Source organism: Anas platyrhynchos, chromosome 9, assembly GCF_047663525.1.
Source record: "Anas platyrhynchos isolate ZD024472 breed Pekin duck chromosome 9, IASCAAS_PekinDuck_T2T, whole genome shotgun sequence".
Taxonomy (NCBI): Eukaryota; Metazoa; Chordata; class Aves; order Anseriformes; family Anatidae; genus Anas; species Anas platyrhynchos.
The window spans coordinates 25,179,785-25,197,777 of NC_092595.1; the positions used below are offsets into that span (position 1 = coordinate 25,179,785).

Consider the following 17,993-nt stretch of genomic DNA (forward strand, 5'->3'; position numbering starts at 1 on the left):
AAGGTTATGATTGTCATATCACAGAATCACAGAATCACAGAATTTCTAGGTTGGAAGAGACCTCAAGATCATCGAGTCCAACCTCTGACCTAATGCTAACAGTCCCCACTAAACCATATCCCTAAGCTCTACATCTAAACGTCTTTTAAAGACTTCCAGGGATGGTGACTCCACCACCTGCCTGGGCAGCCCATTCCAATGCCTCACAACCCTTTCAGTAAAGAAGTTCTTCCTAACATCTAACCTAAAACTCCCCTGGTGCAACTTTAGCCCATTCCCCCTCGTCCTGTCACCAGGCACGTGGGAGAACAGACCAACCCCCACCTCCCTACAGCCTCCTTTAAGGTATCTGTAAAGAGCAATAAGGTCACCCCTGAGCCTCCTCTTCTCCAGGCTGAACAAGCCCAGCTCCTTCAGCCACTCCTCATAGGACTTGTTCTCCAGGCCCCTCACCAGCTTCGTCGCCCTTCTTTGGACCCGCTCAAGCACCTCGATGTCCTTCGTGTAGCGAGGGGCCCAAAACTGAACACAGTACTCGAGGTGCGGCCTCACCAGAGCCGAGTACAGGGGGACGATCACCTCACTAGCCCTGCTGGTCACACTGTTTCTGATACAAGCCAGGATGCCGTTGGCCTTCTTGGCCACCTGAGCACACTGCTGGTTCATATTCAGCTGACTGTCCACCATCACTCCCAGGTCCTTCTCTGCCTGGCAGCTCTCCAACCACTCATCTCCCAGCCTGTAGCTCTGCTTGGGGTTATTGCGCCCCAGGTGCAGGACCCGGTACTTGGCCTTGTTGAACTTCATACAGTTGACCTCAGCCCATCGGTGCAGCCTATCCAGATCCATATCTACAGTCTTTTTCTGCATCTTCAACATCTTAATTTTAAGACTTATTTTTCTTGAAAAGTCAAATGTATTTGGTTCTGTTTTTTAACTTAGGAATTGATGTTTTCAATAGTCATGCAATTAAAACTTGGTTAGCATTTTACCTTAATACAGAAATGACTTTAGAATGATAAGCTTAATTCTTGTGTTCAATATGTAAGTAGAAGCAATCAGTGTGATTGCTTAAAATAGTCCATTCTCCATTTTTCAGTGAGAGTAACATTCAGAATTCATCGAGACTATGGACATATGTTATTCAGCCAAGTAATCACCATAGTCTTTTCAAAAAGTTGAAGGCATTAAATCTTAACATATTGTATTAGATTCTCACTAACAGAGTCTTGGGCAAGATTTTTATACAAAGAATTTAAAACATGTTAATGAGTAAGTCCAAGTGTAAACTCATTAGCTTAAGACTGCATAGCAGAACATGAAAACAGTGGTGTTTTTTTCCCTTAGGATGACAACTTCACAACTATAAACAGAGCATGGGAAGATATGCTTAGGAGGCACTTCTTTCAGATGAGCTAATTAAGAATGCGCTTTTTATTTGTGTGTGTACCCAAGTGAATAGCACTATTGAGGTGGAAGGGACCAGATAATTTTTAAGTACCATTCACAGTTTGTTCAAGTGGTTAAGTTTCAAGACTATGGTTCAAACTCAAGACTATGGTTCAAACTCTGTGTGGACACATTTCATTCAGTATAATTTGAGAAGATAAAAATGCAAACAGCTTTTGAAGGAATGCAGATGTCCTCTTTAATTAAAAAAAAAAAAAAAAGAGAGAGAGAGAATCTGAATTAGAAAAAATAGAAACCATACCAGATGCAGTTAAATCTTTAATGAAAGATTTAGAATGCAGGGCATTCAGAATATTCTTGTCCACTATTCAAGAACAGTTTTTCTGTGCTACATTTACACTTGTAGCATCATGTCTTTTGTTATTAAATAGCCATGTACTGGTTACGTTTATACTTTATTTTATCTTGTTGCTTTGCTACCTGACCAAAAAAAAAAAAAAAAAAAAAAAAAAAAGGTTGATATCACTAAAGCAGCAATATCACTAAAGCAGCAATCTCAGGTGATTTTCAGGAGCTGAAAATATACCAATACAAATATTTCTATTTGAGAATAATGCTTTTTATGCTGTCTTCTGAGCAATAATATTAACAATAACGTAATATAACTGCAGACCTAGCTCTAAGCATACAAAATTTCACAGTGGACTTTTTCTTTGTAATATTGAGGGTGAAACTGCCACTGTTGCAGGGCAAGTGCAACAATGCAGAACAAATGTTCCCTTACTTCCTTTATGGACTGGGTAAGAATCAAGCAAGAATCTGTAATTAGGCAGACACCAGTGGCTAGAATATATTGTATGTTTTACAAAGAGATAGAAATCAAAGCACTTGATTGTTCTAGGGAATATGTCCAAAAATTGTACCACGACTAGTTGCATTGCTTACTATAGCAATGTTAATTTATTCAGTTTGTTTTATTACAAAGACACATGGCAGTCAGATATGGAGTGACTGCTCCCTAGCAAACGCCATTGAAATCAGCTGGTTTTCTGACTGGAGAAAAGAAATTTTTTTCTATTGGCAAAGAAAACATTTTGACTGGCTTAAAGGCTTAATATGCTCCCATGAACTTTTTATGACTTAATCATTAGAAACAAACTGCTTCATGATCTCTGTTATTTGATGCAAGTCTATTGCTTTTTTACAGTCCATCTTAATTCCAGGGAATAGAAATGTCTTTCTGGCAGATCAGCAAAAACACACTTTTGCAGTTGTTTAGTAGCTCTAGAGAATACTTTACCTGAATGAATCTCTTGAAATTTAAGTGAAGGAATTTGATTGATTTCCACTGATTTTCAGTTCTGAGCTGATTTCCAGTTCTGAGACAAGCCATTGTTGAACAATGTTGAACCTAATGAGACTTGTGCCCTGCTTATTGTCCTCCAGCGCATGGGTGAGTGTTTGTCTATATTCCCCTACTAGCTTTTGAACACGTTGACTAGTTGCTATAAATTGAAGTCTCACAGATATTCATGAAAGTAATTAGTATACTTGAAAATAAGCCAGGTAGAAGAGTGAAACAGTGTAATTTCTCAAAAGTAAAAAGTCTGAATGCTTTTATTATTAGGTATCGAAGAGCCTCTTGTGAGGGAAGTTGGTACAAACACGATGCTGAGAGAAGGTTCGGTCAGACCTTTTATCACTGAGGAACCTGGCCACAAGGTATGAACTTGTAGGAAACTAAAACTAAAACTGTTCACTGTCTCCTGCCTTTATTTTATGGTCTCTCTGGCTTATGATTTCCAGTTTTTCTATGGCCAGTATATTTTTCATATTTAAAATTTAAACCATTCCTCCATTTGCAGGCAAAGTGTCCCTATACTTTGGGAAATGTAAAGGTGTTTTTCTTCAATGCAGGTGGAAAAACAAACAGTCACATTGTCAATCACATCTGACACAAATAACAGTCAGGTAAATTCTCCAAATTCACTTCCCATGCAATTCTTCCAGAATCACAGCTACTTTTGGCTTTTGTTAACTTTTCAGTTAACAAGGATGTTTTCCTGGAGGTTCCTTGGATTCCAGCAAAATTCCATGAACACTCTTTAAAAACAGAAGTTTCTCATTCCTACTTAGTAAAAAATGAAAATGTATCTACTGGATATTGTCTCTTGTTGCCCTAAGAGGCATAGCACAAGCCTAATAAAACAAAATGTGAGAAGGTGAAATGTAAATTGTAGTGCGATTAAATTCTTTGTCAATAAATAGCCAAGGAATTTTACAAGAAATCACCCAGGATCATGAAAAGAGAATAAAAGGTATTATGGTGGTAAATTGCATACGTGTACAAGAGGCACTATTTCAACTCCAGCATTTGAGCTGTGCTCAAATTAAATGCCAGAAGTTAATCTCTACTCTTAAAATTTTAACCCAATTCTTTGTTTAGCAAACTTCGAACATGTGTAGGTGTGGGTAGAAATACTGCAGATTTGTTAGGGCTTGACATCAAATTAAAAAGAAGCAATCTGGTCATCTACAATACCTGCCACACTCTGACTTCATCCTCTCTGAGGATAAAAAGTGGTAAAGGAAACTGATTAGTTACAATGGCAGGTGAGCCCAAAATAATGGTTTGTTTGTTTGTTTAAGGGAAAGAGAACTTGTTCTCAGCTGTGTATCTTTATATGCACAGCAGAGTCCTGTTAAATATCTGAGGAAAAGGGCTCCTGGAAATGTGAAAGTTCTTCTCCTGTCCATTATTTATGTCACCAAGCTTAGACTTCTGTGGAAGATTTCTATCTGCAGGCTTGGTTTTATTCTGAAATTGTAGCTCTGTCTCTCCTTTTTTCTCTATTCAGGGTTCATCTGGAGATATAAACTCTGTGACAAAAGGCAGATAAGGAGACAAAATAGATAATGACAAGATAAGAGAATATAGAAAAAGAAGTTATGCTGAAATCTTTCAGGAAACAAGCACCTACTTTCTAGAGATTTTATGTGACAACTAGAGCTACTAAAGTTATTAATACATAAAGAGGTTGTAGAAGTATCACAAAGCATCTTTAAGAGCATAGGCTATACATTCTTTAAATACATGAAGGACCATTGCATAGTAAGGGAACACAATAACAAATATTTTTCACTTTTCATGTAAACGTTGGGAAGGGAGTTAACAGTGAATAGTAAATCGTGAACCAAAAAGGAAAGAGACAATAGATTATTTCCAAAAACCCTAACAGATTTTGAGCAAAGATCTGAAGTAGAGGTGAGTTGGATATTGGAAAAAAAAAAAAAAATCTAAGAAGTAAACAAGAGTTATAATGAGAAAAATTGTATTAAGAAAATTTGACTTGAAGACCTCTAAGGATGAAACCTGGTAAAAGCTAGAATACCGTTATTTATTCAGTTTGGCAGTTACTCTGTTTGAGGTTATGTTAATGGCTGAGTGAAGAAGGGAGGCATCTTAGGTTTGCTCCAAGCAGTCCTTATTCTTCCTGAAGTTAAATAACAGACAAAAAAAAAAAAAAAAAAATGTGTTTAGCAAAACATTTATTGAAATTAAAACAGTTTATGGTTATATAGATTTTACTTTAAGAGGTAAATACTTAAAAAAAAAAAAAAAAAAATCCTTTGAAATGGTTTACTTTTCAGTAAACATTCTTATCTGTGAATTTTATATGAATTCATGACCAGTTTGTACTATCTTGTCACTTTATGTAACTATTTAGAGTTAAAAATGTATGAAATCATCCAGCTAAAAACTTCACATTTCAGAAGTGGATGAAGTTTTACTTTGAATGAATATGCACGTGCCTGTCAGTTTTAAGGAATATTCATTTTGTAAGGTTTGTTTTCTCTTCTGGCATATGTAATTTCTAAGTGCTGGAAATGTGCTAAGCAATGCACAAGGCAAGCGCTACCAACAGCTTTTGCCATTTAATGCACTTAGAGCTTCATTAATGAAAATATATGGTCATTAATAGACATGCTACTAAAAATTGTCTTAGCTCTGCTGTGAGGTTGGAGAGGAATAGTTTTGTTCTTCTGCTGTAAATTCTTTGATCTGTTTCTTCTATTAGCTGTTTGATGTTACATTATTTGAATTTCATTTCAGTAACAGCACATTAATTTGCTTTTGAATCTGTTTTTTGACTGTTTTGCAGATTGGAGAATTCAGAACAATAATGGTCTCCACTTTTAGGATTTTTTTTTCCTAAACAAAAATTATTTTATATCTCCTTTCTTCCAGCCAGGATGATTTACGCTACTGTATGATGTGAGAAATCCTGCATCTTTGGTTGTATGTGGGGCCTAAGATAGAGCCTACCATAACCGATAAGGTACAAGGGGTTTGAACGATCTTCAGGACTTCTGGATGAACACACCAGAGACCCAACATGTCTGAAGTTTCTGAATCCCACTGTAAGGTAAACTTTTATTTATTTATTTATTTATTTATGGGGGGGGGGGGTGGACAATAAGATACGTAAACCTGACATGTGAAGAGTCTCATCTAATTAGGTAGAGCTGGAAAATCACATGAAAAAAGCTTTCTTTTCCTACTGAGATCATGAGGGAAAATCCACTAATCCACTAGAATTGGAATGGTTAGAATTTGCTTATCAAAATCTTTCAAGAGGAACATATATTTATATGTATCGCATTAACTAAGTATCAGAAATGATGATTCAAATTCCAGAAAGAAAGAAAGAAAAAAAAAAAAAAAAAACTAACCTTTTAACTACTTCTGTAAATTCCAAATAGGGAAAAACAAATTATTTTTCCTTTATAGACACTATCCAAAAACTACAAGGAGAGAAAAATTTATGTAGGAATAACAGCTAGAAAATAAATGAAATGTTCCTGTTTTAGTAAGGGGTACTATTACTTGATCCATGCATGGAAAAACACTGTCATTTTTCATTGGAGGCTAACAATTTTGAAGCTAGTAGGTTCAGAAGATATTTCATGGTCTATATTATTAAATTGTAGAAGGAGTAATCAAGAAATTCAGCTAGTAGCATGCTTGATAAAATGAGAAATTTTTGTTTAGATTCCAGTTTATGGTTGTTTGCTTTATATTTTACCCTGAGGAAGAAACTTAATTCTACAGCTTTTCTAATGTTATATGAAGCACGCAATAAAGCATAAGGCAACTTTGCCTGGTTTATATTAGAACTTTTAATTAAATGTGTTTTTCATTTATTTTCAAGCTGAATTTTAAAACAAAAAGCAACAGTAGGAGGCTTTAACTGCACAATGTGTCTTTTGAGTTAGAAACAAAAGCTGTCATTGGTTTCTCTGGAGGAGGATCATGCCTTTCATTTATATGTAAGGTGTGACTGAATTTGTAGAGTTTTTCTACATGAATTTGTGGTCTATTCACTTAAGCACTTCTCAGATACTAAAAAATTATCTCTACAAAATTATTGTCAGGAAAAAGACAATTTATTTGCATTTTATGTTTTTTAACAAGGTATGTCAGAAACAGCATATATCTTTGTGGATCTCAAGTGGATCTGTGTTCTATGAATTGACACCTCCTGTACCCCGACCAAATGCCTATGCCACAAAACTGTTGTTCTGTATTGATGTGCTATCACTATTTATGCTATCAGGACATCCATTAGTAATCTGACAAGAGAAATACAAATACAGTTCAATGAAAATTCAAACTCAGCAGACCATATTGGTTTTGGACTGCCTTTGTACTATCTTGTATTATGCAAACTGAAGTCTGTTCAGAGGTTCCAGTTTCAATAAATCATGTCTAATGGGAGAATTGTGACCTGTTGTTACCATCAAAGGGTGGGGATCAAGGTGGCCTTGGTGTAACCTTTCTTTTACCCTTTTCCATCTCAGCTTGTAGCAGCCAAACCACGCTTTCATCAAGACATTGTCTCGGTGTTTTCATACAGTATTCTGATTGGCACACTGAAAATGTGCTTTTAGCAGAGTATGAAACTGAAGATGTTGCCGCAAACTGAGTTGGAGCATGTTGAGGACTTCATATCACACCTGTGCATCCAGGCATTTCTGTATGCCTATAACTACAATTACATTTAATGGCATGCAAATTGCACATTCGGTAGAATCTACCCAAAAGCTTGCTAGACTGAATTCTGAAGCTGTTTTGAAGCTACCTGTCCATTGTTTGGTCAAACCAGAATATAGTATAAATAGAATATAGACAGTATAGAATGAAAGTCGTACCCTTTGGTTAACTTTATATGCATGCTTTATTAAAAACATAGGAGTAAAAATGTAAACCAGGTGAAATAATTCTGTCCTAGAGTTCTAGGAGCTGAAACAAGAGCTGCTTCATTCCACAGAAACATGAGCCTAATTCTTACCACATTCCTAACCTAAGTGTGCAAAATCATGTCTTCAGGTGAGTTTCAGATATACAGCTAAATGTCTAGATACTTATTTGGTTTTCTTTGTTTTATTCAATGTGATGTGAACTGATTGCTTGGGACTGGACTTCTACTGGATGTGAACCTTGCCCTCCATGTTTTGTAACTGCTGGATTTTCAAAAGGTTTCTCTTAAGTTGTGAGCTCTGTAGTTCCATCACCCATTAATATAAAATGTTTGCATCATTATTTCTAGTTGAATGATTCACTTTTTCAGAAGTAATAATAACAAAAATGCTTAAGAGATTTCAGCAGAAAAGCAATAGCCTGGATCCCTCTAGAGGCCATTTGTATAACATTTGGTAGGGAAAAATAATTAAACCTGTCTCCCAATTCTCTGTCCACAAATAAAGGAAGCTCATGTTACTGCCTATTATCTTGCCAGCATGCTTCTGTTGGGTGGTGAAAGCTCCATAATTATTGTACTTGCTCTTCCTTAAACCAGATCATACTCCAGACTGAGTAATGAAGCAGGAGTTTTACTGTACATTAATTTGAAATCTTAAATTAATTCCTATATGCTTATTTCCTTGAATATTGTTTTTTAAAAGATGAGTGTTTCTTGTTAGACAATGATCGACGCACCAGAAAGATAACTTTCTGTTTGCTGTAGTATTGCCAAGGAGCTAATAAAACCAGCTAGACAAAATGAATACTGTTATTAGCTCACATGTGTGCATTTAAGCAAGGCCTGTGTGGATTTGATTCTAACCTCAAGTACTGTGGCATTACTCCTGAGCACATGTGTGTGAAAAAAACAAACTTAAATAACTAAAAGACAAGACAGGCTGCACAAAATGTGCCAAAGTGTGAGTAATTTGAGTGAAAAGGAACAGTGCTCAGCACAGCAAGGGAATGAGCAGAACTTTCTAAATCCTTCATGCTACTTCTGTGATGAAAGCAATCAGAGCACAAATTTAAGATGGCACTTCCTAAATTATCTTTAAGTTCATGCCTTTTGAACACTGATGAATTTTGCACATTAAATGCTTCCTCAGCCTGAGAGCATGTTACTCCAATAACTCATTCAGGCCAATCTGCTTATTGGGGTGTGTGCTTTGACTAAAGGATAGAGATAACACTCCAGGTTATCAGTGTTCACTGTGAAAAAGCAACTTGTGAGTAAAGGGGATGAAGTATAAGTAATGTTCCACAGTCTGACCTTGATCGAGTAAAAAAAACTTGCCACAAAACGTCAAATCAATTTAGACAGCTATTCAGAAAAATAAGAATGTTTGTCTAGTGATCTTGGTAAAATTCATTGGGTAAATTTGCTCTTAGTGATGTTTGCGCTTTGCATAATTAGGGTTGCATAATTTGAGTACATAAGTGGTTTATGATTGATGTCCTTTAAAATATTTTTAGCTCAGCTCTAGTTCTTGTGCTATTTTTCCAAAAATTTGTCATTCTTATCCCCTTCCTAGGAAAGTATTAGGAAGTGTTATCACTGTGTTATTACACAAGATCCTCCCAAACATTAGAAAAATCAATTCTATTTTTTAATGAAATGAATGTAAAGAACAGTATACTTTTATATTTACTTCTGGCATAGAACAAAATTGTTTTTGATCATTCATTATATGCAAAATATCCTGTTATACACCATGAAATGTAAGTTCATCCACATGAACACTGATGAGGTACTTTTGAAGAAGTGTTGGATAAAATCACTATCCATGTTCAACTTTGCTTCAAAGGTGAAAAGCATTATGTTATAATGAAAAATAAAGGTAATTAAAAAAAAATCAACAAAAAAGGGCATGTTTTTATGCAGCATTTCACTATCAGGGAAAAAAATTTGTATCTTACATTCATCTCACACTAGGATATGCAAAATATATGCGTAATCTGAATTGATTTTTTTGACCAGTAAATGTCAACGTATCAGTCTTTAATAGTCTGAGGATATAGTAAAGAAATTACTGATAGTGTCAAAATCTCAGCCTTACTTTCGTATCGGAGCTGAGCCAAGAATTATTGATGGCAAGTGAAAGATTCCAGTGGGCTTTGCATCATCCTTCACTCTGATTCGCCACTTTGCTTAAGTGTCACTTTACATTTTTTCTATGTACTTGTTTATGATACAAGTTTCATTTCAAAGCAGGAAGTATATTTGAAAGCATGTGAGCTGTCATCAGGTACTTTTAAGCAATGTAATTCCTTATGCTGGGTTGATCGACTGGGTAACTGATTTATTGCTGCTTACTTTTGGCTCCATAATTAAGTGGGAAGCAATAATTCAGTGACTGCGTCTGCCAGTAAGTGGAGCTCTTTGCTAGTCCAGGGAGGTCTTCACCAGGAGCATTTTTTATCAGCTGTAGAATTGATATTCAATTTTTCTTGAGCCCTATGGCAGCTTCCACGTTATGTTCTGCTTCAGTTGGTTTACAAAATGAGAGGATGATGACCAAAATCAATCAGATTATAAATTATTTTATTTCCATGGAGATTTTGTTCCCTTCCTCTTTGACAGCCAACTGTTGCATCAATTCTCTCTGTTCCTTAAAAGAAAGGAGAGATTTTAATATTTTAATTTTATCTTTATTTTACTTCTTGTGTGTGTGTGTAAGAAACATATCCTCGTATTTTTAATAAAAATGGGGTGGGTTGTTATGACAGGGATTTGGGGAGGAGGGAAGGGTTTCGCATGTTTTTCATACTTTGCACTTATTACTGACCGATGGGCATTTATAGTAATGGTTCATTAGGGTGCAGAAAGTCAACCCAGTTCTGCCATGATCTACTTTGTGCCTTTATAAAAAGCTTACAGTGTAGGAAGGCCTGCTTTCATGAGAACTGGTCTTCCAAGAATCAACTATATCTTAAATTATTTTCTACTGCAAACTGTCTGGGTTAGGAGGAATTGCTAAAGAAAACATCGCTTTCCAGTCACATGTAGAATTCCAGTCACATGTACGGAAGAATTAAACTATATTCAATCAAGATGATATATCAGGGTTAGTTTTCTAACTTTAACTCTCAAATGAGTCCTCAAGGAAAACAGACTGAATATAACATTACTTTGCTAATCTTGAAGGTATCCTTCTTTATATACTTTATTACTGTTAAAGTCTCATTTATTTATGCTGGTATGTGGTTTATCTGGTATGTTACTCCATATATCCTGATAATATTTTATCCTAATTATTTTATGTATACATTAGCTAATGCTGGGTCAGCCAGCTCTCTGAAGGTGGCTCATTTTGTGTGTAATGTGCGTGCTGCAGTGCTTGTTTTAATTCCCTCTGAGTTTGTCAGTGTTCTTACTGGCCCACAGTCCCAACTGGTATTCTTCAAAGTAGGGCAAGACTATTTTGGCAGGAAAAAGAAATTATTAAATGTGCAGCTATGACAATAAAAAAGGACAAAGAGGAAGATACATTCTAGTGTAGGGCAGGGAAACTGCTCTTTCCTCCTGTTGTGGGGGTGAGTTAAGCAGGGAAATTCACCTCACCTAGGAGATGACTTCTGCCAACTCAAAAACTTCGAATTAAAGCTGAAGGGGAAGGGGGATTGCATCTCTGTAAAGGTTTCAAACAGTTAAAATATTTTTCTTAATGCTTCCAATGAATGTCAACTAGTAAATTAATAGCACTATTCATGTTAGTAACTAAAAAAAAAAAAAAGCCAAAGAAGTGGAACACACTACCAGTGTATAGGTGGAGGCATAGATTACAAAATGGATTAACATGTTGAAGTTGAAAATTGTATCCAGATCTCTTGTGCCCAAAGCATACTCCATGAGGCCTCTCACTTTTGCAACTTTTGAATTTATTTATGTTTTGAGCCTCAGCTTTCCTCTTCTTTCATTGCCAGGACAGTGTTTTCTGGAAATGTTTTGTAATGTTGTGTGCTTGGCCAGATCTTTATAGCCCTGGGAGACAGATTCAAGTAGAACTTAGAAGCAGATCTTGTTAGAATAAAATCTCAAACTTATTTAATAAGGAAAATTCAAAACAACAAAATAAGAGAAAATGGAACTAAAAAGGGTTTGTAAATCAGTGTCATGTATGACAGTCTTTGCAAGCTGCCAGTTGCTTCTATGATTAGCAGTTGAGTCTCCACAACTTTCTGAGCTGCAGCGAAGCATTCAGGATCCAGCTTCCAGGTCTGCCCACATTGTCCCTGAAGACTGTTGAAATTTCTTCCCCTGAATTTGCTCAGCAGCTCTCCAGAAAAGATGCAGCCTCCTCTCTTCTTCTTCTTCTGACCCACTGACTTCTGAGAAGAATACGACATACAACAAAGAATGCAAAAATTAAATAGCTGCAATCCTCCCCTTGCAGAAGATCCTTCTCACATGGGAAGGTAGAGAGGATCACTGAATCTGGAGAAAAAAGTACCCTTAAACAAACAATCAGAAGGGCTCATAGCTATAGGGAAACTACGAAATGAAGGGGAAACAATGTATTAATGAGATGATAGCTGCTCACACCAGCTTTCTCCCTGTAACCTATTGTGTTTCTCAGCCTCAGCAGAAAACAAAGCTTACCTGTGTTTTCCTTCAGGTCTTCAAGGGATTGATTGTTTTTTGAAGTACAAAGACCTACTTCATTTAACTGTTAAGGGCTTTCATTGGTGCTATGAAGTCTCACAGATTCCAAAAAATACACCTGTATATCTCTGCAGGATCACATCGTTTTACTGCTGATGCAGCATAGTAAGAGTGTATTTTAGATCACTCCCAGGCAAATCTGGCTTTTACTCCATATAAAAGTCAGGTCTTTAAAACATAGCTCAGTTCAGAAACATACTCTGGGACTGTTGCCTCTTAAAAGCAAGGAAGGCAGTAAATAGTTATGTTCAATCAAAAAAAAAAAAAAAAAAAAGCCACAAAGCTTCCCTTAAAGACCACTATGTCAGTGCAATGAGCCATAAGGCTTTGGTAACTTATATTCCTCTCAGTTGTGTGTGATTTTGTAAGAGGATGCATTAGTTAACACTAATGAGTCCTTGCCTACACACTCTCATCTTTGTAACTAACACACCAGCATTTGTCTCAGACCATTACAGTAACATTATATCAACCTACATAGCTAACTGTGATTTATTAGACTGCAAAACAAAAGCAATGTAAAAATTGGCTAGAATGGATATTGGGAGAAGAAAAAAAAAAGTCAGACTAATCTCACTTTTTTTCCTTAAAACATGGTGCAGACATTCTATCCCAATCAAGATCATTGTATATTCTTTGCTTTACCTTTACACTTAGAAATTCCATCTAGAACAAACCTGATTTTGCAACTGTATTTAAATATGCTCTGACAATATACATGAACATTGCAGGAGGTGTCAAAAGTCTGAAATCCAGATAAGGGCTAACTGACAAACTACATACCCATAAGTCTAAATGTGGAGAAGAGTAACATTAACTTCAGTGGAACAATGCAGGAACTGTAAATAAGAAATGCTTAAGTGCTGTGGTGGATCATTGCCTTTCTGCCATATTTTACACCAGACTAGCTTTGAATTGAACTGGAAAGATGGGGTAATGGAGCCATCATTCATAGGCAGCCAGGGCACATACAACTTTTTTAAGACAACCACACCTTTGACTTTAGTCAGTGTTGTTGGCTTAAATTAAGTGGGGGGCTATTTTGTAGCTTTATGTCTCCGCACTGTAATCAGGCCTCAAGAGAGACTCAGAAGAAATGTCTGAGTCACTGGAGTCATTTTAAATCACTGTCACTGCAGTAAGTGCTATGAGAGGCAGTAAGTGCTATGGTACAGAAAGCTGCTCCCTGAGCAATCAGGTGCTGAAAAGGGAGTGAAGAAGAAAGCCCTGATTGGCATTAGCGTTCAGCACCAACTTGGCTACTCATAACCAGCTTCCAATTTAAAGGAGGTACAGACCTTACCATAGCCCACTCCACAGGACAGAAACATATATATACCTCAAGAAAAGGTAAAAGAAACAGAGATATGACAGTGACAAATTATTTTGTTATTTCTCTCCTGTTGTGCTGTAAACAGTCCTCAAGTAGCTTGAATACACTGATTTGGTAAGTAGTTTGATGTTTAATCATTATTTTTGTAGGTTAGGCTATCAGATAGGTGCAGTCTGGATATGCTGCAATTGCTGTCAAAGAGATAAAAAATTAATTCCCAGGTATTGCTCATTTGTATCATACAAATCATAGGAAAAATATAATTGGGGTCAGCTTTGGCTGCCCTTTTGAAAATATTCATGTAGGGACTTTTCACAAGAGTTTATTTCTGAATCCTTTGTGAAAGTAAAATAAGTTTACAGCAAATCCAATAAAATAACAGGCTGAATGAATGTTAAATCACAAGGGAAAATGTAAAAGATTTTAAAAGTTTCTATAAGCTTTCCAAAAATATAGTGGAGTTATAAAAAAGAGGACTTGACTGACCTCCAATAAAGTCAGGTAAAGCTATTCATGAACAGATGTAATATTTCTGACTTTAAAAAAAAAAAAAAAAAAAAAAAAAACAACAACATTTGTGGAGTTCTGCTGCTACTTAAACAGTGGTTATGAAAACATGTTCATAAATAGGTAGCATAAAGTGTACTGATGAACAAAAACTCTTTTATATCTATTGCAAAGACCAAACCTGACGTTTGAATTAGATGTCCTTCCTAGCAGACTGAGGGGAGAGTAGGTAGATAGTTATATCCACTGCCAGCTGTATTCCTTCTGTCCTACCTTTTAAGCAGACAGGTTTTTTTTGTTTGGTTGGTTGGTTTTGGTTTTTTGGGGGGGAGAAAAAAAAAAAGAAAGAAAGATTTTCTTACTTTGTGAGATAAGGGACTAACAAATGAGCTCTTTCTGCCTTATTAAACATTAGGGATGCCAGATCTTTGCTTGTGTCATCACCCTCCTCTTTTTTTTTTTGTTTTGTTTTGTTTTGTTTTGTTTTCCAGCTTTGGTACAAGGCTTAGAGAATAGATGGAATAAGCAGTGTACAACTTATAAAGCAAAAGAAAAGGTCATTCTGTAGAAATAAATATTGAAAGTAAGTCAGTGGCCTCCTTTATACTGTTCTGGCATGTTAAAGGTCATTAAAGACACAGAAAGGGTCCCAGAGGTTACCCCTTGGAAAAGGAAACATCTTCACTTAGTGAGCATATCTCTGCAGTATAGTGTGGAAGGCAGGGGTGGGATGAAGCAGATCCAAATTCCATCAGAAAGCAATAGAGCATGGAAAGAAGAGGAGGAAAGTGGCAACCTTCAGACAGTTCAGGGTAGAAGTGACCCCAAGGCTCAGGGGCCATCAGAAGGTGGAGGTGGAATAGGGACACTTGTGCTCCCCTGCCAGGGCCTGGGAGCTGCAGTCCTGTGACCTGAGTGTGAACCCTCTCTGCCAGCAAGTACTTTGCTGCTGACAGGGAATTTTCCTTTGGTACTTCTAGATTTGTATTAAAGCTTTTTGCACCTTTCATCTCAGCTTGCAGAGCTGCAGTGAATTTGTAGTTGAGACTCGAAACTACCTAAAACACTAGAAAAAAAAGTGTTCTTTTAAGCAATTTTAATGTATCTCTCTAGTATGCTGATATCGCCAGGGTGATTGTGTAGTAGACCAGAGAGTATGGAAAATACCAGCCTTCTGTGTTTTGGGAGAGATGGCCTGCAAAATCAGTTTTACTACATTTGTCCCCTTCCAGAATAGTTATTATTGAGAGCTTGTGGCTCTTTGACTCTCCCTAGTGTATGCTTGTGCCTTTCTTAATGTGAGCTACAGAAACTTCAGTCATTACAGACCTGAGGCTGCAAACCTGCATAGACAGAAATCCACACCTATTTTGCATTTCGTTTCCCTCTGTACTGAGTGAGAAAATGAGAGGGCATATCTGAAGAGATACATCTCAGCAGACATGTATCCACAAGAAATAAAATATCTGTATTCATGGATATAATCCAGAAACATCAGGACATCTTTTACATGTGCAGTCAGTTTATCTCTAGAGTATGTCTGCAGAGACATACAAGGACCAGGCTTTTTGTAGAAGTTCAGATCCACCACCACAGTTACCTGACTTGCATGCCATTTTCCCAGAAATCCTGAAGGAAGGATTCAAGGAAGTGTCACTGAGGGAGCTTGAAATGCTGAAAACCCATTAGTCCCCTAGTAAATCTGCTTTGAAGGCAGTAAGTTCTAATTTGATCCATTGAACTCAGAACAACACTCCCCTGGGCAGGCTGGATTTACAACGCCTCCAACGAGTGCAAGCACAGATCATCACCATGGCCTCAAGGGCTTCAAGGGCTCATAGCAGTGGCACATTTGACTTAGTTCTCAGTTACAGCCAGAGCTTTTTCATTTCGGCTGTACTTATTTTCTTCTTTAAACTGTAATAACATTGAAATTTTGGGAGTTAATCACCCAGGTCAAATTCCTGCCAGTTCTGTTTTAATTCAAGAATGACTGAAGGATGTTGATGCTGTGAAACCTGGTCTGTAATCTAAACAGACCTCAGTTTCAAGCATCAGAATAAATGTCTCTGTCCATCTGGGCTTAACCCTTATCCTTTCCCTCCTGATGCTGCCATGTCAAATTCATCCTTTCTCCCACATGCACCAGAAAGTCTTGGAATCATGTAGCAGGGTCTGTTCTCTTGTCCCAAGTCGCACATAATGTCTGCAGGAGAAAAACGCTGTTGCTCACTATGGACTGGGGGTCCTGACTTGCCTTCATGTTGTCACTGCTGTGGCAAAAGCCGGTTCTTATTAGTGACACATGAATTTTCAAACTACATTAGCAACTTTATGGCAACTCGCTTCTCTCACAGCTGAGCAGGGATTATAAGTTATTTAGCACCTCCAGTGACCGATCAAGGGGTGTATTACACTGGGAAAAGAGTTTGGTATAAACAGCTTTCCTGAACCATCCCAAGTCAGTCTTCAGCCTGTTTCTGGGACAAAGCATTCTAGCTTAGTCCTCATGGCAAAACTACAGACTAAATAATGAAGGAAAACAGGGAACAGTCTCACATAGGATTCATATTTCTGATTCTGAGGCCTTTAGTGCAGTCAAGGGGAAAATTGCTGATCTTTTTTGAGCAGTGTGTAAAATAAATCTGAGAGTTCATTTAGAAATGAGGAGAGTAGACAAGAGTCTACTTGGCATATGGTATGAGTATGACACTTCTCATACTGACCATTTTTGCTTATTCGAGGGATAAGCAGTCTATTTATTTTTGAAGTTCTTCCACCTCTGCTTTGTTATACAGCAGGGACAACATTTTTTTTCTTGGTTTTGTTTTTTAAAGTGAGAAATGTTCCATAGGTTTTATGCTATCTGTAACTTAGAGGGAGATGGAGATTTATGTGGGATAGTTATTCTCACTGTTAGTTTTGGGGTAATCTTTTTAATGAAATCTTTGTCCAAGAGCCAAATATAAATATGAAGCACTTGTCTTAGTAAATGAAAGTGCAACACCAATGAATATCCTACAGCACATATCCTAGTTTTAAAATCTGAATATCTGAGCATTTTTTTCACCCTTCAGAAAGGTGTAGTCAGCCAGTGGACGAAGTTTTGTCCTGCAGCTGCTGTTGCAGCTAGTTTCTTGTGTAGTAAAAAGATATGATTCCAGTGCTGCTGTAAACTTCATCACTTATGAAGTCATCCAACAAGGGAAGCATCCAGGTGGGGGTCTGTTACAGGCCACTGAACCAGGATGAGGAGATGGATGAGGAGTTCTACAGGAAGCTGACAGAAGTTGTGTAATTGTCAGTGCTTGTTCTCGTGGGAGACTTCAACTTCCCAGACATATCCTGGAAGCACAACACAGCCCAGAGAAAGCAGTCTAGGAGGTTTCTGGAGAGCATGGAAGATAGCTTCCTAACACAGCTGGTTAGTGAGCCTACCCAGGGGTGGTGTTCTGCTAGACCTTCTGTTCACAAACAGAGATGGACTGGTGGAAGATGTGGTGGTCAGGAGCGGTCTTGGGCAGAGTGACCATGAAATGGTAGAGTTCTCTATTCTTGGCGAAGTCAGGAAGGGGATCAGTAAAACTGCTGCCTTAGACTTCCAGAGGGCTGACTTTGAGCTGTTCAGGACACTGGTTGGCAGAGTCCCTTGGGAGGTGGTTCTGAAGGGCAGAGGAGTCCAGGAAGGCTGGGTGCTCTTCAAGAAGGAAATCTTAATGTCTCAGGAGCCATCTGTCCCCACGTGCCCAAAGATGAGCTGGCACAGAAGACCA

General features: G+C 37.4%; 1 long non-coding RNA gene across 1 annotated transcript in view; it reads left to right on the forward strand.

Moving 5' to 3' along the window:
* The first annotated feature begins 4,120 nt into the window (after positions 1-4,120).
* The window catches only part of LOC113845217 (uncharacterized), a 30,912-nt gene continuing 17,039 nt past the window's right edge, over positions 4,121-17,993 (forward strand). The window contains exons 1-3 of the long non-coding RNA XR_011811454.1: positions 4,121-4,675; positions 5,660-5,837; positions 6,887-7,801. This is a non-coding gene — a long non-coding RNA (uncharacterized lncRNA). The remainder of the gene's footprint in view (positions 4,676-5,659; positions 5,838-6,886; positions 7,802-17,993) is intronic.